Source organism: Protopterus annectens, chromosome 6.part0 (assembly GCF_019279795.1).
Source record: "Protopterus annectens isolate FY-2018-M chromosome 6.part0, PAN1.0, whole genome shotgun sequence".
Classification (NCBI taxonomy): domain Eukaryota; kingdom Metazoa; phylum Chordata; order Ceratodontiformes; family Protopteridae; genus Protopterus; species Protopterus annectens.
The window spans coordinates 828,376,287-828,401,876 of NC_056737.1; positions in this window are offsets into that span (position 1 = coordinate 828,376,287).

The following is a 25,590-nucleotide window of genomic DNA, read 5'->3' on the forward strand; positions in this document are numbered from 1 at the left end:
AGAGCACTTCTGACTGACATCAAAGATTGAAGCAATACTAATTTCATGAACTTTAATCATCGTTTGACTTGGGAATGGGGTCTGTTCCCATCATGGTATTAGAACCCGAAAAAGGAGTTTCCTCTTGATCTTTCTTAATTGTGTGATCTACTCTATGCTGGGTTGGCATATTTTCAGTTAAAGCTCACCTAGCAGCAGTCTCTGCTTGCCTGCCTGCCTGCCATCGAATCCTCCTATGGCCTCTCAGTTTGAGGTCAGGTGTCATTCATATCAGACCTCGCAGAAAACCTTTTCCACCTTCTTAGGACCTCTATTTCGTACTTCAGTTGTCTCAGGATCCTTCTGAGCCTGCTAGTTCAGCTTCCTTGCAACATAGTACTTGGAAGGCTGCTCTCTAGGCTCTCACTTCAACCAAGGAGTGTCTGAACTTCAAGCTGTCATGGCTATTCCTCCTTTTTTTAGTTTTTCAGGGATAAGGTGTTTCTTCAAACTAATCCTCCTTGAATGCTTATAGTGGTTAAGGAGTTTTCCCTTGATCAGTCTACTCACCTTCCTTCCTTTTTTCCTTCTCCAGTCTCCCAGTGACTGGGTTCTTCACACCATGTATCTGCTTACATAACTTGGGTATTATTTAGATAAAACAAATGCAGTTGTCCACATGTCTGAGCAACATTTTGTTTCTTTTCATCCCAAGACTTTGGCTGTTTCTAAGCAAATCATCTCATCCTGGATTTCTAAGGCCATTTCCTTTTTCTTATTCTTTTCATAGCAACTGTCTTTCTTCATCTGTACAGGCACATTTTACTGGGATGGTTGCCTCATCTGGTGCCTTTTTCAAGGGTTTGGACACCAGTTCCACCCTTGAGTCTATACTTGGTCCTCTGTTCATACTTTCACTACACATTATAAATTGGAAGTTATTTCTAGGGCCAGGGCTTTTCTGCATGAGTTTGTAGAGGGCTTTTCTGTGCCATCCTCAGCTCTTGTACTCTCCCTTATGTAAAGAATACTGCAACAGTGATATGGAAAGACATAGTACAGTTGCGTAAAATCCATAACAGTAGATATCCTTCTCTTTATTGTTGCAGCATTCAGTCCCTTCCTCCTTCCCCCTCTTTCTCAGCCCTTGCCTCTGAGCTTTTGTTACCCTCTTGGCCGAGGGGCTCTTGTTTCCTTCTTCTGTCCTCTTTCATACATATTCTGTTTTGTCTTTGAGGGTAATGTTTTCCTGCTGGGAATATTCAGTTCTGAGCATTTGTGGCTGTACATCACTTTTATGTCCTACACTGTGCATGGGGTGCATATGTGTGCTGTACGGTGCCTATAAGAACTAAAGGCTCTAGTATACTGGCCAGATGTTATGCTGTCCTTGGCAGGAGATCCCTTATGCAAAGAATACTGCAACAGTGAAGAGTTGGACATCTACTTTCATGGCAAGATTTTATAAACTGTTCTTCCTCTTTTATGAGATGCATCTTGAAGAGGATTCTTTTGAGCTGTCTTATTGTCTGTTAATGGTCATATGTTACACTTTAGTCTTTTTTTGGTCTAACTGACATTCTGTAATCTGACAAGTGAAACAGTAAACTTTTTATTTACTTCAGAAATGTGTTGGCCATTAGGATGACTTAAAATACCTAACAAACACTCCCTAAAACTGGATTTTTTGACTATTATGTGGCAACCTTATACTTAGGAGTCTTGGAAGGTTTTTATCTATCAAGAGGTCCTAATATCTACAGCATTAGTCTTGCTGTTATAGGCAATACACGCACCCATGGTATCCCTTTCAGCTGTGAACTTAATAGAAATCTAATGGCAAAACATTTGTATTGGATACATGCTAAAGCATTTTTTAGTAAAGCAGTAGCAGTAATTCTATATTATTTAGCTTGACTTTTTCAAACTTTTGAATTGCGTAGCTAGCTGACCTTTTGAGCAGTCTTCAAAAATTATTTAGGAATAACATGATGCTGCGATGTACAAAGGATCCACTGGTAACATAGGCTGTGGATGTTTAGACTTGGATGGACTCTAATTTCCATATCTGCTGTTGGAACTGACACTGAAAACCTCTGTGGGTAATTTTGATTGTCAGGCTAGGAATCCTCAAGCTTTTTTTTTTGATTATTCTGAGCTGAGTCACTGAACCCGCGGTGGTGGTGCTGCGGTAGCATTGTCGCCTCACAGTAAGCCGCTGTCCGATTCGATTCTCAGCTATAGCGTCTTCTGTGCGGAGACATGCATGAATGGACGTACCTTCATTGAAGCCAGTACGTAAAAATCAACTGCCAATCATTAGCAGACCGGAGTTCCGCTGTGGTGACCCCTAACCGGGAAAAGCCGAAAGATGCAATCAAATTCTGAGCTAAATCACTATGAGACATATCATTAACAAATATCTTATAATTCTTCTCAGGAACTTTCTGTCCTTATCTGCAACAGAAAGCTTTGTTTACATTGACTCAGACGAACTTCTGGATGTTTCTCAGAAGTAACTGAGCTAGGAAAATTCTGTGTTTTTCAAAACTAAATACACATCTTAACACTGTTATATGTTTCATGATTGTGAGTTTTTTTCAGTGTGTGCTATTAACCTGTATTATATTAAAAGACTACACATCATGTGTTGGACATGTCTCTGCTCCAGAGAATCAAATATACTTTGCATGTTGTAGATCATTATCAGATATTGCATCTGGAATTCCATTCCTTGATGAGAGAACTTTTAGTGCACTGATTACAGTATCTAAGTATTTTAGTATCTAACTAAATAATGAATACAGGATAAATGTGTCTTAATACTGAAATAGATCACTTATGAGTTTATTGTGGTCTTTCTTGAAACCAAAAAGAAACCATCTTGTCTTGAATTATCGTGCTAGGCATTAATTGTCCATGGTTATCAACTTCATGCTTTGTTTGCTTTGAGATTTCTGGCCACATCATAAGTAAAATCTTTACATTTTCGAAGTGTGAGATGTACTTTTGTCAACATCTTTAGGTACTATTAACCTGTCAGCCTTGCACAGAACATAATGTATGCAGCTGATATCTTATCTGGAAGGAAAGTGTAACTATTTTTCTTATCTCACGATACATTTCTCTTATGAATAGCAACTGCTCTTGAAACATTTGTATTTCTAGATTATTCTCAATGATTGCTAAGGCACTAAGCTTTTTGACAGTCAAGAGCAGTTGTTGAATTCTCAGTTTACCTGCCTGTTAATCAACAAACAAGTCTTGCTGTTCTGGCAGATAGGAAGTTCTCAGCATTTCTGCTCTCTCTCTCTAATATATATATATATATATATATATAAAATCTCTTTTATTGGATTACATTTCACAAGTAAGTCATAACCTGTACAGTTGCAGCAACATTCTCTTCATTCTAGATGTGTCTTTTGCAGTGACTTCTGAAATACTCTGTAATGGCTTATGGTCTTTTTCCACTGGCACCTTCCCCATAAATGCATGTTTTCACAGAAATGTATGTGAAGAGGTTGTTGTCTAACCATACCTTTTCTGGCATTCTGTAAAGCATCTTGAGTTGCAAAAACCTGGTTTACATTGCAGATTCACTGCACTATGTCTAATAGCTAATTGTAACTTACAAACATTAAAATATCTTAGAGCAGATGCTTCTGTCATTAAATTGTTCATACATTTCAGAATGGCATTTCTGCCTCTAGTTTCCAATACCATTCCACATATTGTACCATTAGCTTATTTCATGGCAAATTATTTATGACTTTTGGAGTAAACTTCAGAAGATGCATAATCATTCCATGAAATCTCGTGGGTGCCTGTCCTAGCCTCTGGTAGATGCAACCTCCAAATCCTCCATCTACTAGAAAATGAATTAGGTAGGAAACCTTTGTCTCTGTTTTACTGCAGAAAGGATGCGTTATACATAAATTATATACTTAGGGTCAGAGTGTGATGGAAGTCTACTGAAAGAGTGCCCAAGTTCAGGAATGTACCCACTAGTCACAGTACTGAAGCTTAAGAGGTCTACACCAGCCATGGTACTGCTGACAAGGCATGTTTCCTGAAGGTGCTTTTTGTCAAATATATGCAGATTGATCCCAATAGACTTGCTCCAGCTTGTCAGTCTTTGGACTGAACTGATGACTGCAGAGTGAGAAATCATCATGGATGCTTGTAATCCTGTGCCCTTGAGTCATGCTAAAACTGGTAAAGCCTTGTAAAGAGTTATTTGTCCTGACCGAGACCACTGAGCTACAGCCAGATAATTCAAGGTGCTTGTCTCTATGATCAGGCCAGTCAGTTTGTGCTCAGGCTTACTGGATAATGGGTTGTGTCCATCTCAGACCTGCTGGACTTCAGGCAAACCTCCTTTAGGCAATTCATTATCCTTCAAAGCAGAATACCGATAAGCCTTTTTTTAGTTAAGGAAGCAGTACAGGACTGATAGGCTATTTCCACAATTGACTTCTATGAGGGCATGAGTGAGGCCCACCTTCAGTTTCTTCACTCATTTGAAAGTGCTCTGGGAAAGGAATGGGAGTCTACAACCCCAGAGCTGGCAACATTCAGCTGCTAGCAAGATTGTCCAAGAGCTGCTCCCTTCTGCATGTACAGATGGATGGGTTGATATGTTAATGGCAGTGCTTCACATTATAACTGTCTCATAGGCAATAAAAATGACATCTTATCTGAACAATGTAAGTATATGGGAAAACATTTTTTTTTACTCTTCAGATCAGGGAGATAAATAATTAGGTGTCTAGTTTCTGGTTTGGCAGATTGAGGTTAATGCAGGCAGAGTAGAGTTCTCAGGAGAGCTGCTAACCATTTCAGCAACACCCCAGGTATTCCCTGCGTTAGCTGCATTCAGGAATCTATATCTTGCTTACTTGAGCCACAACACTTCTGTTTGTACTCCCAGGAAGACGAGTTAACTGTTTTGACTTCATAAGGATTTTTTTTTTTTGGGGGGGGGGGGGGGTAATGGTTACAGCAGCAGTTTGCATAAAAATACAATTCTCCTCCTAAAACATGCAGTAGTATACCTCCTGGACAAAGTTTCTTGGGCTGTCTGCCACCAAGGAATTGCATTTGCACATCCTCAAGCTTATCAATGAAGGTACTGTAAGATATTGGAGCTAAAACCTTTTGTAGACCTCTGTACATTAGACATAATCATCTAATACTCATCCAATACTATGACTCTGATGTTGCATTACACTCAGAATAAGAAATACTTGCTTTTCCCCCTTCATTTGAATTAGTTCAACCTTGGAGATAATAGTAATCAGTGATTTGTGCACATAGGAGGGTGCAAGTGGGAACATCTCCCCTCCAAAAATACTCATTTGTTATGGGTCAGAAAGCTGGCACACCAGTAAACAGAACATATATTTTGGACTGAGATCAGTTTTTGCTGGAAAGAAAGTAGTTCCACATATTTCTACAAGTTATTTCTCCTATTGTAATGCTAACTTTTATCAGTAATTTTCTGGACTTCAAGCAAGCCAGGACCTTTGTTTCAAGATATTGGATGTCCAAGTGGATATCAGACTTAACCCTCGGGCATCCATTCCCAATGTCTGCAGATTGGCTGCTACCTTCTTCATTCTAAACTGTTTGGTTTCATAATGGCTTCATATCCATGTTTCCCAGTCCAGATTTAGCACAAGAGTGCTACAGTAGACATTGCTGTTTTTTGATGTTAGACCATCCAAACTTAGTCTGTTGCTTTAAAGTGTATGAAAGGGTTTCACTGATTTTATGGACCCAGCCACAGACTTTTTCTTAGAATATGCACCTTTAGTCCTGTTCAGCTGAGGCCACTCTCTTGATGGATTCCTCAGTAGTGGAATAGGGAAACACTTTAGGACCCTCACTATACACACTCTTCTGTCCAAAACTAGGGTACAGTTTTACATTTTTAAAACTTTCAAAAACTGAATAAATTTCAGTATTTTTAGATTTTTTTCCTGAATCCTTTGGTAAAAAATTCTCCTTTTCACTTGTAAGACTCCTGGGAATTTTTAGATGAGCTATTTAAGTTCCCTACAGTGTCAGGGGATTGTACCTTGGTCAGTTTGGATATAGTGGCTTTGTACACAAGCATTCCTCATCAAAGAGGCTTAGACTTCGTTTATGATTACCTTACTAGATGGACAGACACTACTTCCCACAGTATTAGGGTGTACACATCCTTGATTAAACTGGTATTGGAAAACAACTTTTTTTCCTTTAACAACACTTTTTACCACTAGTTACAAGGGGTAGTGATGTGGACTAAGATGGCACTAGCACATGCCAACCTGGTTTTTAGTGCATGGGAAGTCAATAGTTTAACCCATTTGGAAGTTTTCCAGTTCGTGTATTTGTATAAAAGATTTATTGACAATATCTTTTTCATGTGATTTAGGGCTCCCAGTGAACTAGATTCTTTTTTGGTTAAACTTAATGAAAGCATTGATTTCCTAAATTTTACTCTGTCAGGGAAGGGAAACAAAGTGCATTTTCTGGACATTTCCCTTTCTTTTGCCCCCATCACCAAGGAATTTATGTCTCCCACCCATAGGAAGTATAAATTTTGTAACAAGTACCTTGACTTCTCAAGCCAGTACCCCAGGTTTTATGAAAAGAAATGCAGTTAAAGGTCAATTTGTCCATCTGAGTAGGATCATTAGTGACAACACCTTGTTTTTTCAGGAATGCCACTATCTTATGAAACTCTTTTCAGATAAACATTACCCTATTAAGCTGTTTTTAACTGTCTTAAGTAAGTGGCAGACTGCAGGTACACCAAACACCCTACCTATCCTTAAGTATGGGTTCAGTAGTGCTAAGGGCAATTTATCAAGTGAATCCACAAGATTTCCCCTTCCTATTTCTTTAGACTCCAAAGGTATCAGAAACATTATTACCAAGAACTGGGGTATTATTAAAAGCAGCCAAGAGTTAGTTAAAGCTTTAGGGACTAGCCCTTCATTTTCGTATAAGAAAACCCATTCTTTAAAGTTCCTTTTTGATTCCAAGCCTTCACAAAATATGTTGCCCAGGTTAAGTCCCCCAGGTATGTATACCTGTGAAAGATGTGTTTATTGCCAACACGTTGCTCAAGGGGATAAATTTCTACTGAGACCACATCATTTTACTTTTAATTTTGTAGAAAAGTTTGATTGTAATTCCACTAACATTGTCTACTTAGGAGTGTGCTGTTCTTGCGATGCCTTTTATGTGGGGAAAACCAAGTCTCAGTGAGAGAATCAAAGAACATTTTCAAGCTGTTAGAAAAGGTGACTTTAAAAATGCTCTAGCCAAGCACATTAAAGTCAGCACTCAATGCTCCATTTTTAAATTCATTGTGATTGAAAAAGTTTCCATTATTTTTGGTGACTATAATCCATTACTAGGAGTAAAGGAACTCAAATGATTAGTGAGACTTAGGGAAGACATGCCCCCTGGATTAAATGGACATTTAAATAGCATTCTTAGATGGACTAAATAATTGATGGTCATTAATATGCTAATTAGCCTTGCCTTATAGTGATACTGATGGTTTCTTTTGTTCCATATTTCTGATGAAGTTCGATGTGAAACATTTTATGAACGAAAGCATTCAAATTCTAGTTATGTCTTTAGTGAGCGCTTATTAAAACTGTTTATTTGTCTTATTCTGAACATAGTTTTTCCATTTTTTCAGACGGTATTTTTTTATTTTTATTTAGTTTTGTATTACCAGCTTTGTATAGTGGCTTAGTTTTACATCTTCGTCTACACTGCTTGACCTCTAAGAGCAGGCACAGTTTTTCCACAGAGGCCCAATTTCATTTCATTTGATATGACCATAGATAATATATCAGTAAGCATGCAGTTACCACATTGTGTCCTTAAGCATTGTACTTTGTAAAAAGCCTTCATTTTATCAACAGTTGGCTTTCTCTGGGTTTATTAAGCATCATGGTTCATGATTGCCTCTAACAGCAATAGTAATTTTTTTAAGGAGTAAAGTTGGGGGGGGGGGGGTGATGTTTGTGTATCCCTGAACAGTACTGAGTTTCATGAGTACTGCTATTTGACATCTGTCTCTCAAGAAATCTCAGGGGGGTGTATTTCTAGGCCAGAGCTTTGTAACTCTGTCCCTATTGCTAATCTAGAGAGTGATAGGAAGGTCCACTTGGATATAATGTGCATCATTCTGGTAGCTTTTTCATGGTTCATGTGTCGACTTGCATACATTGTAATGGTGTGCTGTCTTCTAGCTTACCAGAGTCCATACTTGCTTACAGGAGTTTAACATCAATATTTTAGGTCATTCGCTCTGCTGCATTGCTTTGACACCTGTTAATGATTACAACCTTGCACTTATAACAGTCCCTCCGTAATATCCCCAAAGCTACACACAGGTTTTCCATCCAACAGACTTAACTTCATGAAGAGGAAATGGTTAATTATGTGATCATGAGCACTTTCTCTGCTCATGCCAGGTTCTACAGTATAACATGTTTGGTTACTTGAAAGAGACTTTGTAATGGTTTCAGCTGTTTTATGATCATTTTGTAGTTGCTGGCCTTTTCTAATTTTCATGATAACCTTCCAAAAGTGCTGTTTGGCATCTTTGAGACCCCCAAAACAAATGTTAAAGTGTTGTCCTTGGATCTGTATTTTGTTTGAAGTGCTTACTTTGCCTACATTTAAGCAAGCTAATTGCCTCTGCAGATCTGGTGTACTCAGAAAACTAAAACAATCTTTCTAGTTGAATCAGCTTTGAAGAAAATACTTCAGCTTGACACCCTTATGATATAATTTCTCTTAAGTACGCACACAAAATAGGGTACTGTCCCTTAATATCTGTAGTTTAAAGTTCTATTAGTACCTACATCTGAGCTCTCTGTTTGATTTACAGACCAAAAATACTACTGGAAAATTAAAGCACTCTTCCTGATTACATAATTTTTGAGACAAATATCTGAGCTTCAGATCCTTATTTATTTTCTCCTCATAATGACACATCTCTGAAAAAATCCTGTTTTTCTTCACAAGGTTTCTTTAGTGAACAGTTTGAGCCAATTTGTCCATCTTTCTGTTTTCTTTCTACACTATCATACGAGACACCACAGTATTCAAAAAGTGAGAAGGAGTTGTTTGTCCCTATGGATATATAGAGACAATTCTGTATTCCAAAGACTGAGGTCATTTCTAAAGGATCAGAGTCCCTCCCAGGGGAAAGGAAGTTTATTAATACAATTTTAAAGGAATCCTTTATCTTTGCCCCCCCCCCCATTCATTATCATTATGCTAGTCATCTATTGGTTGGGCATCCTCATCCCCTCTTGTCTTCGTGTTTGTCTCAAATCTGATATACCATATCGATTTCTTGCTTGTGTAGAGCTACTTTAGTCTATTTTCCATCTGCTCAACTAGGACTGCAATGTCCGTATTTCATCACCTGTCCAACAGTGTACAACCTAATGTCAATCTTGGTCACTTCTTATCCATGAGCTTTTACATCTGCTGTGCCTACACTGCCCGGGTTCTGTGCCATACAGAAGCACTGGTTGTACACCTCTGTTTTTTGCACCTTACTTAGCTTTTTTAGCATTCTTCTGTCATGCAATGTTCTGACAATATATGCTAGCTTTCTGTGGCATGTCTGATTCTAGATTTGACCTCTTCACTCTGGTTTCCCATCTCCTCAACTATAGCTCCCAGGTACATGATGCTATTAACCTATTCCACTATTTTTCCTTCTACCTTAATTTTCATCTTCCTCTGATTTCCCCATTTGCTGCATTGACCACTTTTGTTATGTAATTAGTTTAATCCCATGTGCCTTCAGCTTTGCATTATAGTCCCATGAGTGTCATATCCTCTGCATACAGCAGTTTTGTTAATATTTCAGCTCCAACATGTGTACTGATGTTGTCCATCACCTGTATGAATAGCAGCAGGTTCAGAGTTAAACCCTGATGCACACCCATTGTCACTGGGAATCTCTCAGAGTCAAAACACTATAAATTTTTTGTATCACTGGGCCCTTGTGCACAGCCAGAATCTGGTACAGATTCTGTATGTCTTGTTTATTTACAGTTGTGAATGCTCTCTTCATCTCTTTAGCCAACCAATATTTATTCTTAACATGGCATATCTTTTCCATTTCTCACTTCTTCCTGCATTCCTTCTTTTTTTTTTTTTTTGATAGCTTCCTGGATTTCTACATTTCACCACCAATTTACCTTATGTCTTACTTCCACATGTGGCACAAACTGCAGGTCTGTCTTCACACATGCTGTTTTGAGACAATGCATTTCTTCTTCTGTTTCATCTATTTTGTCCTATTCATGAGATGTTAGAGCCCCAAGTATTATCTTGAACTCATTTGCTTTTGTTCTGGTTAACTTCCAGGTCTTCAACTTAGCTTTTATTGGTCTTAGAGTTTTCTCTGACCACTGTTTGCAGCTAATTGGGGGGACCAGTGTTTTTTCCCATGGTGGCCAGCCATTTCATTAGGGATGATGTTGCAAGCTGATTTAACCCTACACTCCTTCCTTACTAGGAAGACGTCTACCTGAGTTCCATGTTGACCAGTCGATTTTATGTGATCTTTAATCTGTTTAATTACATGTTCGCCCCTGAAGTATCATTACACAAGACTCCATGTCCATTGCTTCAGGGAGAGAAAACTTCCATGAAAGTACCTGATGGGTTGTTAAAGATGTCCAGCTTGAGGTTTTTAATATTTTGTTCAACTGCATATCAGAAGAACAAATTAAAAAGTTACCACTTTGTAGGCAATGTAAAAATTTAGTCAGATACTTAGAAGAAATTAGAATACTGCGGAGTCATTTAAAACAATACCTGTAGGAATTGCAGGTAATTAGTTGATTATATTTAATACACAATTATGCAGTTGGAATACTATGCATGTTTTGAATGGTTATTTGGAAAGAGACAGAGTAAATTATATGTAACTTTGACATAAACTGACTATGATGAAGGAATTTATTAGCATACTAATATGTGTAAGTGTGGTGTCTGCAAAAGGTTAAGTGTTGTTGCCTCTGATCAGATCATACTCTAATATAATCAAGTGATCTGGTGACTGCTTCAGAAAGTAGGCATGTGGTGAATGCTGTCCACTAATGAGATTACAAAGATGGTAGAAAATCTGGCCAAAAACTACATTTCCAAGCATAAGAGAAAGAAGAGTGTGTCTTTAAACATTGGAAGGACATACTCTGTAAATGTGTGGATTTTATTTATTTATTTTATGTAATTTGCTCTGAGAAGAAACGCATTTAAGCAAAGCAGTGAATGCTGGGAGAACTGCCATAAGATCAGATAAAAATAAAATCTAGAGACAAGGATTTGAGGAAATGTGCTGGAATGTTGTTTCTTAACATATAGTTAGCTATTTGTAACGAAGCTGAAAAATAACATTATGAACTTGGAAAAAAATGAATTCTCAACAGACTACTACTGTTGGCATGTGCTCTGACTCCCTCATTTGAAGACTGTAGTTGTCATAACAGAAGGTAGCTCAGTTAGCTGATCATTTGAGGTGTGACTGAATCATGTGGGGACCCTTATCCCTTCATCACAAATGATGCAACGACTTGATCAGACTTTGAGTCTTGTTCTCTAATATCTGGAGTGTGAACATCCATGATATACAAAATCATGCCCCTTCTAATTTATTGTTTATGAAAGAAGACAGTAGGCCTGATTATTGACTTATTAAAATGTAACATATCACCCTAGTTATGAAAGTGGGATTAGTTCTCAACTGAATTCTCTTCTTTTAGAAGACTGCAAAACCACTTGCATTTTAAAGCTTGCAAGTCCTCCTCACTGAAATTGCTGCTACCACGAAGAATCTTATGAGACCAATACTAGAGCTTTTCTGAGGAAAACAAGCTTAAAGGGAGATGGGGCAAACTTTTCACTCATGAAATTGAGGTTTCAAACCAGGAAAATAAGATGTCTTGGTGGCCTTAAGTGAAAGATAGTCTTCTTGAATTGTGTCACTGTAACCTGAGAAGCCACTGTAGGAAGCATAAGGCTGAAAACAGACATGGTAGATAAATGCACTTTGAGTGAAGAGCAAGTCAGGCTAGTACCAATCAAGACAGTAAGGTGTTGCAGGTTCTCTGAGGAACTGAAATGGAGGATGATTCAGTTTCCTCCATTTTGGCAAGACGGATTTTCTGACGGCTGTCATCTTAGTTTCTCTCAGAATAGACAACACCTCATGGGAATAAATATAACAATTAGGAATCCATTTGTGGTCTTTCATGCTGTTAGACTGAGATATTCGAGATTTAGATGCAGAATTCTACCCTCTTGTTTAAACAATTGCTGAGAATAGGAAAAGTTAGTGATTGTGTTCTGGATACGTTTGTGGGGAGGGTGAACCAGGGCTGTCTTTGCCACAGAGAAGCAATTACAGTTAAAGTTTCTATCTCATTTTACATTTAGCAATAGTTCTAGAATTAGCTAGAGATTAATATAGGAGCAGTTTAACCCCAAGTTGTTTAAATTGTTTGTATCCATGCTCTTCTGCAAGGATACTTTGAACAAAATGGAGAAATGTTTTGGTTTAGACAAAAAGCAAACAGGTGTAGCTGCAAAATGCCCCATATGTCATTATCATCATCTTCTTTCGTCTGTTTCCGTTAGGGGTCACCACAGCGGATCATCTGTTTCCATTTCTTCCTGTCCTCTGCATCATGCTCTTTCACACCAACCGCCTGCATGTCCTCTCTCACCACATCCATAAACCTCATCTTAGGCCTTCCTCTTTTCCTCTTACCTGGCAGTTCCATCCTTAGCATCCTTTTCCCAATATGCCCAGCATCCCTCCTCAGCACATGTCCAAACCAACGCAATCTCGCCTCTCTTGCTTTGTCTTCAAACTGTCCAACCTGAGCTGACCCTCTAATATACTGATTCCTAATCCTGTCCATCCTAGTCACACCCAGTGCAAATCTTAACATCTTTAACTCTGCCACATCCAGCTCTGACTCCTGCCTTTTCGACAATGCTACCATCTCCAACCCATATAACATAGCTGGTCTCACTGCCCTCTTGTAGACCTTCCCTTTCACTCTTATTGGTACCCGTCTGTCACAAATCACTCCTGACACTCTTCTCCACCCATTACACCCTGCCTGTACTCTCTTCTTCACCTCTCTTCCACACTCACCATTACTCTGAACTGTTGATCCCAAGTACTTAAGCTCATCCACCTTTACCAACTCTACTCCCTGCATCCTCACCATTCCTCTACCCTCCCTTTCATTTACACACATATATTCTGTTTTAGCCTTGCTGACCTTCATTCCTCTCCTCTCTAAAGCATATCTCCACCTCTCCAGGGTCTCCTCAACCTGGTCCCTACACTCACTACATATCACAATGTCATCTGCAAACATCATAGTCCATGGGGCCTCCTGTCTAATCTCATCTGTCAACCTGTCCATCACCACTGCAAATAAGAAAGGGCTCAGAGCTGATCCTTGATGTAATCCCACCTCCACCTTAAACATATCTGTCACTCCCACTGCAGTCCTCACCAGTGTCACACTACCCTTGTACATATCCTGTACCACTCTTACATACTTCTCTGCCACTCATACAATACCACAACTCCTCTCTAGGCACCCTGTCATATGCTTTCTCTAAGTCCATAAAGACACAATGCAATTCCTTCTTACCTTCTCTGTATTTCTCCAACAACACTCTCAGAGCAAACATTGCATCTGTAGTGCTCTTTCCTGGCATGAAACCATACTGCTGATCACTAATAATCACCTCCCTTCTTAACCTAGCTTCCATTACTCTTTCCCATAACTTCAAGCTGTGACTGATCAGTTTTCTCCCTCTGTAGTTACTGCAGCTCTGCACATCACCCTTATTCTTAAAGATAGGTACCAAAACACTTTTTCTCAACTCCTCAGGCATCCTCTGACTTTCCAAAATTTCATTAAACAATCTGGTTAAAAAATCCACTGCAATTTCTCCTAAGCACCTCCATGCTTCCACTGGTATGTCATCAGGCCTTTCCATTCTTCATCCTCTTCATAGCTGTCCTTACTTCCTCCTTGCTAATCTGCTTCACTTCCTGATTCACTATCCCCACATCATCCACCCTTCTCTCTCTCATTCTCTTTATTCATCAGCCCTTCAAAGTACTCTTTCCATCTACTTAACACACTCTCCTCACTTGTGAGTATGTTTCCCTCACCGTCCTTTATCACCCTTACCTGCTGCTCAGCTTTCCCAGCTCTATCCCTCTGTCTAGCCAATCAGTACAGGTCTTTTTCTCCCTCTTTAGTGTCCAGTCTCTCATACAACTCTCTATATGCCTTATCCTTAGCCTTCGCCACCTTTCTCTTTGCCTCATCTCCTTATACTCATGTCTACTTTCTTCATCTCTTTGACAATCCCACTTCTTCTTCACCAGCCTCTTCCTCTGTATACTCTCCTGTACTTCCTCATTCCACCACCATGTCTCCTTGTCCTCCTTCCTCTGTCCAGATGTCACACCAAGCACCTTCCTAGCAGTCTCCCTTACTAGCTCTGCTGTAGTTACCCAGCTATTCGGTAACTCTTCATTGCCTCCCAGTGCCTGTCTTAACTCTTCCCTGAACTCCATCTCACAATCACCCTTTTTTAACTTCCACCATTTAATCATTGGCACTGCTTTCACCATATGTCAATGATAATATATTTTCCTAGTTATTTTTATCTATTAGTTGGCAAAATTCTGCTCCAGGACTCCATGCAAGAAGGTCTGGAAGACAATTTTTTTTCTTCTTTCTTTCTTTTCCTTGGACAGGAATGTTCCTGTATGCTTTTCCATTAAAATCCAAGATTATACTAAAGGTTTAGAAGAACTCTCTAAAGATCATTGCGATGACCCCCTTTTGGCCTAGGCAGTAGTGGTTCTCCCTTATTTTGAAAATGGCCAAGGGCAGTTGCCACAAGCTTCCCCACAGGCAGGACCTATTTACACTGGGCATGGGATGTTTGATACATCCCAACCCTAACTAACTGCCAGGATTATAGTATCTTAATACCTTTTAGATTTATATTTTCTGAGGATGTGCAGCAGGTATTAAAGGGGGCAGGAAAAACTGCTACTAAAAATCATGCTGGTAAATAGAAAAGATTTTCTATTTGGGGCTAAGATAGGAACTAGCACCCTTTCAGGGCTAATGTTTCTGTGCTTCTACATTATTTGTATGTTACTATCCCCTGGCCTGTTTTACTCATCCATTAGGGTTCATTTGTCAGCCATATCAACATGTTTGCCCATGAGTCACACTCTTTCAATGCAAATGAAATGTGAAAATGTTTTTCAAACGGATGCTGCATTCCAAGCCTCTCAGGAAGGACATGTTTTTTCCTTAGGATCTTAATTCTGTCAAAAATACTGACTCTTCATCCATTTGAATGAGCTCATCAGACTGATTTGAGGTTTTTAATATAGAAAATAGTGTTACTGATTGCCCTGACCTCCGCAAGAAGACTATCTGAATTGCAAGGTCTTAAAGTGGATCAATCTTATCTCATTTTCCACAAAGAACTAATCATTCATGCCTAAGTGTAAACCTTGAACCAAGCTATCCATCTCCCTGTCTTCTTTCCAGAACCTAAAAACAAAGGAGAAAGGATGTCCACAGACAACTTGGGTGCTAAATTCGCAGAATAAAATCCTTTAGAAACTAGCAGACTATTTCCAAATGGTTATCTCATACTATTACCTTTTGTTATACCTACCACAATAAGGCATTTCCAGGCAGGTTCAAGGCTTACTTTACAGGACCTTGGCTTCCTGTATGTTTTTTTGGAAAGGGTTTGATTCTAGAAGTATTGTAGAAACAGCAAGTTGGTCCTCTATATGTATCTTCTTTCTACATGTCTAGGACAGGCTTTGCTAGGACCATTCTCTAGAGGCTCCTGGACCCTAATTTTTCCTCCTCCCAATCAGTTTAAGCCATGGTAATCTACACATGTAGCTAAAGCTACTGCAACAGTGGTCACAGTGATAAACAAGGTACAGTTGTGTAATTAACCTTGTCATAACAGTAGATGTTTCAGTGTTCACTTCTGGAGTAGCCACTCCAGTCCCTTTATTTTTGTATGTGGTTTGTTGTTAAGGTGAGGATAAATGCATATATATATTTTCTTCTTTACTTTCTTAGCATTGAACTTTTCAGGGCTCTAGCCTCCATCTCTATGAAAGCTCTGAATGGTTTGGTGCCCAAACCACTCTTTTTCTTCAGCTGAGCTCAAGCTGGCTAAAGGTTTGTGCATGTGTAAGGTGCCCTTAAAATTTTGGAAGGTGGCCAGCTGTTATATCTTGAGCAAGATATAACCCTTATAGCTAAGGTTACTGCAGTGATAATTCAAACATCTACTGTTATGATAGGTCTGCTTACCCAATTACATTTTCCTTAGACCCTTTTGGATACTTTGGGCAGACATCCATTTGCCTGACTGATAGTGGTCCTCTGTAATTAACTACTCTCCTTGATAAGGGTTTGCAATTTCTTCTGTACAGGAGGGACTTTTTAAGCCCAGGAAGGTTTGGTATGTTGATGTAGTTGCTTTCTTTGCCACTTTTGCATTCCTTCATAAGCTCTATCATCTTTTTTTCTTTTGTATAGTGGTCAGGAACTTGGACTGCTGTTTGACACTGTAGAACCAGTAATGTCTCTTTGGAGCAGGCATATGTGTGCCGTTGAGACTGTTTTGACAAATATCCTGAAGGGTTGGTGTATTGAGTGGAATACTGAAATGTTTAGATAACTCTAATTTCAAGGAAATTTTCCTCATAGAGAAGGAAAATTATCTCACTTGTCAGTTATAATGCTTCCTCATTAAGAAAAGGGACGTCCAAAGAAAATGTTCATCTGGAAAAAACAATTTCTTCCTTCTCCAAGTATGTATCCAGTCCTAAGTAAGATTAAATTCTGACTCCACATTCCAGAACATGTTGAATATCATCCTTAGAAGTGGAAAAGAAAAGAGATAAAGAAGCTTTTTTCTTTTTAGTGCAGGCAGAATTAGAGAGTTTAATATATCCAACAAAGCCTGTGATTGAATGGATGATAATTTAAAATATTCCTGAACAAATCTGGAGTGATAAAAAAGTAAAGTTGGAGCAGGCTGAGGAAAAACCTCTGGGATCTGATGGACTGGTGCTGGCTGCTCAAATGTCACTGAGACAACAACACTAGAAGTCTAAGGATCGGATGGTCTTGAGATTGGCATCCCTGTAATAATAGTTGGGATAGCTGATATCCGTGAAGACAAGCCCATTATATGTTTAATTTCTGAAACAACAGGTGACTGTTGATAAGAAATGGGTTCAACATCAGATGACTGGGAATTGACCTCCACAGTGAAAGCCAATTTGGAATCAACAACAAAAGACAGTTCAGTAACCATAGTGTTTAAACTCCAAGCCTGTTTCTAAGACACATCACCAATGTAATTTTGTAATAGCTGGGGCAGTGGGATGAACAGAGCATCCAGAACAGGTCTCAGTGATTGGGGGAAACCACCCTGGAGCCTTCAGCCAACAGTCCAACAAGAATTGAGGCTTTAAATTACCTTCTTATCTGTGCATGACCTGATTCATGTTCCATATCTTTAACGTGTTTATTTTACTTTCTAACAAGACTTTTCTAATTTCTTCTCCCTTTTCCATAATATTTTTTTTTCTAAAACTTCTGAAAAAATTGAGATCGAGTAGTGGGAGAAGGAGCAGAAAAAGCAAAAGTTAATTATGAAAATTCTGTTAAATTTAATAATTTAACAAGTCTAGCCAAGAATATTTAAAAAAAACGTCTGTGCAACATTAAACACTTAAAAAGTTTTGTGGAGCATTAAACTCTTAAATGTTTTTGACGTTGTCAATCTCCATGGAAAGGTTAGGACAATAGCAGAAAAAATGATGGCTTACCTGGTTGATGGTGTACTGTGATTGTTCCACTATGGGTAAAAGCCAAATGGACTAATCAAATGTGGGACAGCTGACCTGGTTTATGGTGTACTGTGATTGTTCCACTGTGGGTAAAAGCCAAATGGGCTAATCAAATGTGGGACAGCTGGTGGCTGGTAGGGAGTAAGGAGTTGGGAATAATAAAAAAAAAATGAATGAAGTTACAACAAAGGTGGACTTTCTTTTATGACTGTGCTCTGTTTAATGTTCACAGCTCAATATTTAATGTACTTGGGCTCATAGGTATGCCACACTAAAGGCAACATCTGAGGGAATGACTGCTGTTTCTGAATCAGAATTATAACTCCTGCTTCAGTACTTCCTACAAATGTCTAAAATGTTTATCCCCCTAGAAGCGATATTATCCTTTATTAGCATAACATCATTGAACTTCAGAAAATTTAGTGGATTTATTTCAAGTTACAACTAAATTGACTGAGGTGATACCAAGATAAGTATATTGAACATTTTTGAAAGAGCTCCTCAACCACATGCACCTGCTAAATAAAAAGCAGAAAAGCTGTATAAAGCCATTCCAGGCAAGTAGAATTTATACTGAAATTTAAGGGCATAACAAGTAACCATTTCCATATCTTGTACAGTTCTACAGTTATGAGGTGAAAGTTTTGCAAATGATGTGTGTGGCATCACGTTTAATGATGAAGTTGTACAGTAACCAATGTTTCTGATGCCTGCTAAGATGTTCAATAAAAACTCAGTTTGGATGTGCGGCCAGCCTTTATTAGGTTTTTACTGTGAATGCCTTCTACAAAGAGGTATGACACATGCCTGCATTCCTTGTCTGTGACCTCTATTTACAAATGTGTACCCAGCATATGAATGCACTTTTCTACATATATATATATATTTTTTTTTAATTCTGCAGTTGATATGTGTCATTGGTTCTTGGCAGTATATCAAATCTTTATTCAACTTCATTACACATTTCAGTGAATGAAACTTTTTGGTCTTTAGTATTACCACAGAAGTCTATACATTTAATAATAATAATAAAAAAACAAATTCTTTGGGGTCGCTAGAGGCAGCTCATTCTTCAACAAAGTAGATCAAAATCAAAAAGACGAGATGCCACCACAAATAAGGTTTATTGTTAAAGTACTAGAAAAAATAATAAAAGTTAAAATCCTGGATGAGCGCTTTCAGCTTTTTAAGGCCTTCTTCAGATCCTAAATAAGAGGTAATCAGTTCATTTTTTTTCAAAATGTAATCAGCCAATGAAATGTCAGCTTTGCAGCTGCCACCCCTGCAGTATGGGCTTCAAAGGGATTACACCATTCAATCCCGGGGTTGGTCAGCTTGCAAATCAGCTATCCACCTTGTCTCTATTATTTCTGTATTATTTACAATATCTGCACCTCTCCAGTCATCCAGTATTAATTTCAATGTCCTGAAATAAAATTTGTGTCCTGGATTTGTGAGAGTGCATTATTTTTATTTTTATTTCTTATGTCACTTAAATGATGGAGAATCCATTCCTTGAATCATCTATTTGTCTTGCCAACATAAAAACCCTGACAGCAAGTACAGCTGGCCAGGTATATCAAGTTCTTGCTATTGCAGTCCCATAATTATTCAACTTATAGGTCCTATTTGTGATGGGATGTATGAATGAATTATTGCTGTTAATAAAAGTACAAGCCTTGCATTTCCTGCATGGGAAAGTGCCCTTCCTGACACTCATATGATTTTGAACATTCCCATTATATAGAAAAGTAACATCTTCAAGTTCTTCATATTTTTTAAAACAGAATTGTGGAGTCTCACCTACTGCTCTCTTCAAATCTAATTCCATGGTTATAATGCACCAATTCTTTCTTACAATATCACATATCAAGAATATCACTACTATATGTCAGTAAACATCTAAGGTAACTTGTTTCTTCTGAATGATCCAAATCTGTTGAAGTTTCATCATCCAATCTCCTTCTCTTATAGAAGTATGGTCATCCCTTGGTTCTTCACAGTTCTTGCCTCTCTTTGAGAGTATGGCTCATCTCCCCATCCTTGCAGGCTTTTACTTTAAAACATTCCAGGAGTTGTTTAGATTCATACTCAAATGTCTCTTCTTCGGTACATAATGTAGATGTATGTGAAAGTTGTTCCTTCACAACATGTGAGAAGATATGCCTTAGGTGCATACTAGATCTGTGGAGAAGAGGATTCTTCCGGCAGTCCTTTCTATGTACTCTGGTATGAATCTGTCCCTTGTCATTGATGGTCAGATTAACATCCAAAAAAATCTATTGTTGTGGATGTGTGTACTTCAAAATCCAAAAATGATTTCATAGATTTGAAATATCTCACAAAGTCAGACAAGGTTTGTTCATTACCTCTCCACATCAGAAAAATATCATCCATAAATCAGATGTAGTATATGATATTATTTTTCCATGGATTAGTCTCATTAAGTATAAATTCATGATGCTCCAATTTGGCCATCACTATATTGGAGTAGCTATTGGCATACAACATGTCCATAGCTACTCCCCATTTCTACCAATAGTATTGTCCTGCATATAGGGAAAGGTTGTTGTTCAATATAAGTTCCAATAATGTACATAACATTACTGTTGTGTGGCACTCAACTGTTCCACTAGATTACATAAACTCTTTGACTGCTCTAACGCCATGTTCATTGGGAATAACAGTGAGCAAATTCTTCACATCCATTGTTGCCATTACCAAATTCACAGTGTCATTAAGTGGATGTATTTTTCAGAGTGATTCCAGAAAATGGGAAGTGTCCCTTAATACTGCAACTGCATTATGTAGTAACTTCTTCAATTTGTGTTCAGCAAAAATAGACATCTGGCTCATATGTTAAAGTTTATTCTGGCAACCTGTGAAAGTATGAGAATTGCTTTGTCCGCAGTTCCTTCTTGTGAGGAAAAATCTGCTTTAAATACTGTAGTTTTGTCAATTGTACAAGTCACTACTCATTGTTTACAGTATGTGCATGACTTGGTTGATACTTCTTCCAGGGCTGTGGCCACCTTTATTGCTTTCCCTGTTAGTGATATTCCCCAAGTTCAAAATGTTATCACTTCACAACCTGTTACCTCTTCCTCCTCATTCAAGTTTCTTGGTAACACTAGGTATAAAATATGCTTACCATCACATCCCTTTTTTTCATCCAGACTTCAGGCTTTTCTTAAGGTTTTGTGTGTCTGGATCACATTATCAGTTGCCTGCCTTATCCTTTGGACCTCTACACTGCACTGAGTGTACACAAAGTGTCTAGCTACACCTATAGTTCATTGCAGACTACAGGGTATCCACATTTTTCCATATTTTAATGGCTTGCTTATCTTTGCAGCATCTTTTTCAAAGTGTCAGGAATCTTTCACTTGGGTGAGATATCTTTTACACAAGCTGGAATTCAAATAGAACATTCAAAAGTATTTTTTGTCTTCTCTACATAGGATTGTCTTCCTGGGGTGTAAGCTACACAGTTCAGTTCAAACAGCTTTTTTTCCACAGGAAAAATAATTCTAGACCTATTTCTAAAGTTCTCCACTCGGAATGTGATCACTGTGAGGGAATAAATCAGAATACTGGTTCTCATGGCATCTAGGATTCTTATGGTACCCATGGCAAGTCTCTACATGAGAAAGATACAATGGTATCTGAAGTGTCTTTAGTCCCAGCACCAACATCCTTTGTGCTCTTAAATCTCAGTGCTGGTATTTGTTAGATGTGAGATCATATGATGGAGACAGCAAATATCCCTAAACCGAAGTCTACCCTTCTCCCTTTCTGCTCCAAAGTAGTCAGCCAGCACAGATGCTTCGGACTTTGCTTGTGGAGCAATTTCTGGAGGGATGCAAGTGCAAGGTGTGTGGGACACCAAGTACAGATATAAGCACATGCACATAAAAGACATGGTTGCCCTGATCAAGACACTCAACTCTCTGAATCATATTTGGTTCCCAGCACCTCTTCAAGTTGTCACAGAAGATACCACAGTCATGCAATACATCAACAAGTGAGAAGAACCAGGTTGTACCTCTTTTGCCGACTAGCCATGTTATCTTGGGATATAGCTTCACAGCACAATCTTATTCTGCAGGCATCCTACATTCTGTCACAGCAAAACTGAAAACTGTGTGGCAGACAAATAAGCAGGGCAAGGGCAAATCCTCATGAATAAAAACTGTATCGGAGGGGCTTCCAAGATTTGATCCATCTTTGGGGAGTTCCTTATTTGCTTCCTGTCTGAACAATAAGCTTGCAATATTCTTCTCCAAGACTCCAAGATATGAGTGCTCCTGTATGATTTTCCAACCTTTCCACTAGTATCCAGGTTACTTCTGAAGATTCAGAAGGACTCCCCCAAGATCATTGCAGTGCCTCCCTTCTGGCTCAGGCAACAGTGGTTCATAGGTAGGTACTAGGCTATCGGCCCAAGGGCCTACGTAAGCCTAGCCAACAAGGTTCCCTGGCTTACGCCACCCAAGAAAGTTATTTTCCTGTGCCACTGTCGAGCAGACACAGAAGTGATCCCCAGGGTGTATTTCCTATTTCCCATCCACTCATCAAGATATTTCTTGAAGAGTGGTAATGAAGAACTTTGCTTGACATAGATGGGTAGCCTGTTCCAGAGTATGGGAGGTCTCTGGGACAGGAATCTATCCCTCCAGCATGTCCTGTTTATTGTGGTGACAAGGTTTAGGTCCTTAGAGCGTGTAGCTCGGAGGGATTGGGATTTCTTTAGGTGTAGCATGTCCAACAGCTCTGGGTTTGACATAGCTTTATATGTTAGGCAGAGATCACCTCAGAGTAGGCGACATGCTACGGAGTAAATCTGGATCTGGAGTTTTTTGAGGCAGTCAGTGTAGGGCATTTGTTTGAGGCCAGTAATCCTCTTTGTGAGGTACTTCTGTGGCCTTTCCAGCCGCTGCAGATATATTGTGAGGTACATTCCAAAAGAGGCGTTGTACTCTATAATGGGTCTAATGAGTGTCAAGTAGAGGGGAACAATGACCTCTTTTTTCCTGGATGAGAACCCTTTTATGATGAGGTGTGCCATGTAGAAGGACTTCCTGACTACTGTGGCAATGTGACTATCAAAGGAGAGACTACTGTCCACCTGGATCCCAAGGTCTCTTATCACACATTCAGTGTTAAGTAGATTGTTGCCTATGTGGTAGTTCATGGGTACAGAGTTTTTACCAAAGGGGATGACACTGCACTTTTTGGCACTGAGCTTGAGGCCATGGCTCTGACACCAGGCATCTGTCTCAGCAAGACCCTTCTGTAGGATGCCCACATCATTTGGGGACTTGAATATGGCTCCTAGTTTGCAGTCACCTGTGAACATTGTTAGCCAGAGGCCTTCTGTGTTAGCCTGTACTTCAGAGAAGTAGATACCAAACAGGAGAGGCCCCAGGACGGAACCCTGTGGTACTCCACTTGTCACTGCTTTGAGGTCAGATTTGGAGTCTGCAACTTTTACAGTGTGGGTTCTGTCAGTGGGCCAGTTGGCAACCCATCTTGTGACGTAGGGATTTATACCTGGTTTAGTGAGTTTAGCTATAATTCCAGAATTGGGGATGGTGTCAAAAGCCTTGGCAAGGTCAAGATAGGCTGTGTGAACCACCTTACCCACATCTATGGCTTTGGTGACTGCCTCAAAGAAGTCGATCAGGTTCAGGAGGCTTGATCTGCCTTTCACAAACCCGAACTGGGTGGGATCCAGAGTTTGGAGGTTATCCATGTCTTTGTTTATGAGTTCCACGATGATATGTTCCATGGCCTTGTAGACCAGGCTCATCAGGCTAATAGGTTGATAGTTCCCGGGATCAGTGGTGGCTCACCCTTTGTGGAGTGGGATAACTGTTGCTGTGCACCATTCAGTGGGCACAAAGCCTGATGTGTGGCTATTATTGAACATGGTGCTGAAGTGGGGAGCCAGTTCGTTCTGAAGTTCATGTAAAACGCAGCCTGGGATGTTGTCCGGTCCCATGGATGCTGTGTTTTTGGCTTTAGAGAGTGCAGCTTTACCTGTGTAGTTGTGCTTACAGGGACTCTGCATTCTTCCTGTATAGATATGGGCCCTTTAGGGGGTGAAGAGGGGTAAAGTTAGCACTGAACCTATCTGCCAGGATGTTGGCAATATCAGTTGGTTCTGTAATTTTCGTGCCTTTGTGCTGTAACTCAGAGCAGATCTGGGTGTTGCCATCGAGATTCTTGATATAGCTATAGAATGCTTTGTGGTTGTCCTTAGAATTAGTGGCAATTTTGTTTTCATAGCTAGCTTTGGAGGATCTTATAAGGGATCTCAGCTTCTTACTGAGGCTGACCAGGGAGCTCTTCCACTCATGGGATTTTACTCTCTTTTGCAACAGTTTCTTCCTTCTGTTGTACAGTTTATGGCAAGGGACCACCAGATTGGCTTCCTTTTTTTGGAGGATAGCATCTTGGTTCTGTTTGGGATAGCATGATCCACACACTCATCTAAGTGCTTATAGAGTGCATTTGTGTAGGATTCAGCAGTTGTAACTGTATTGTCCATCTGCATGGGGTGTCATGAAGTTCACCACTTCTGTCTTAAGAAGCACAAAGTTGGCTTTGGAGAAATTTTTTACCATGGTTTCCTTAATGGGGGTGGGGGCAGGATGTGGATATCAAGGGTGATTAGCTTATGGTCAGATTGGACCAACGAGGAGTTGACTTCAGGTGTGGAACACCAGTCACTCATGTTGGTAATGACTAGGTCTAGGATATTGTTGCCCCTGGTGGGGGTGTGGATAAGTTGATCCAGGGCATTGGAGTTTATGAATTCCAGAAAGCGTTGAGCTAAGGAGTTGGTACACGAGTAGTTTTCCCAGTTAATGGTGGGGTAGTTGAAGTCGCCCATTATTAGGGTGTTTGGTTGAACCCTAATATTTTCCAGTACATCAAGAAAAGAGGAGTGGGAATCCTGGGGCATGGTGGGGATCTGTAGCAAGCTACAATTTGGATTGCAGTTTTGCCCAGAGTTAGTTGCACTTGGATAACCTCAGATGTATTATGCTGAGCAACTAGCCTGGAGGTGTGGATATCCTTAATGAATATGGACACACCTCCGCCTTTGGTGTTTCGGTACAGGTTACATGGCCAAAAAGTGTGGTATGAGTTATAGCCTGGTAGTGCAGGGGTGCTCTCTGGAGCCTTGAACCTGGTCTCAGTCACTGTACAGATACTGATGTTCTCCATTTTAAGGAGTGCTTCGAGTGAGTGCATTTTGAGATTTGGACTTCTGGCATTGAGTAGAATCACCCTCAGTTTTTGCTTGCCTGTTCCCCCTTCTTTTGGAAATGGCCCGGGGTTAATTACTACAAGCTTCCTCACAGAATGGATCTACTGACACAAGATTATGCATGTTTGATACACCCCCACCCCCAGTCAGCTTCAACTGATGACTGCCTGGATGATAGGGTCTTAATTGCCTTTAGGCACCTGTTTAAACAGGAAGTGCAGCAGGTACTAATGGAAGCAAGAAAGCCTGCTACTAGAAAATCATATATTAGCAAATGGAAAAGGTTTTCTAACTGGTGCCAGCATCATAACCAGCACACATTCAGGGCTAGTTG